The following is a 468-nucleotide window of genomic DNA, read 5'->3' on the forward strand; positions in this document are numbered from 1 at the left end:
AAAGTTGGTCAAAATTATGAAAAAATAAGCTTCTCAAAGCAGCTGTAACATTTCCTTCCCTGTGGTGTCAAATAACTTTTTTTTTTTTATCAAAGCTGCTGAGGTGTCAGAGTGACACATCAGGTTTCTTTAGGTTCTTAAAAAAAGACACATACAGGATACCCTTCTGTAGCCTTCTGACTCTGTGCATGTTGTGGGGAGGATTTTCAGCATGGGCAGTAGGTTTCTTGTTTTGACTGCTCTGACTTTTATAATGTTATTGTGTTAGTGCAGAAAGCAGTTTGGCTGCAGTGCATCATCATGATTTGATTACTGGCCCATCCAAAAATTTCCTGCACGCTGAAATTATGTAAAGAATTTCATTGCCATAACTCTGCATTTCAGGACTGCAGAGTTTACAATCTATTCAGATTTTCAACATTTTCTCATCTAACATGACAATAAAATTTAAATAAAAGTAGGCTGACT

Source organism: Astatotilapia calliptera, chromosome 6, assembly GCF_900246225.1.
Source record: "Astatotilapia calliptera chromosome 6, fAstCal1.2, whole genome shotgun sequence".
NCBI classification, from domain to species: domain Eukaryota; kingdom Metazoa; phylum Chordata; class Actinopteri; order Cichliformes; family Cichlidae; genus Astatotilapia; species Astatotilapia calliptera.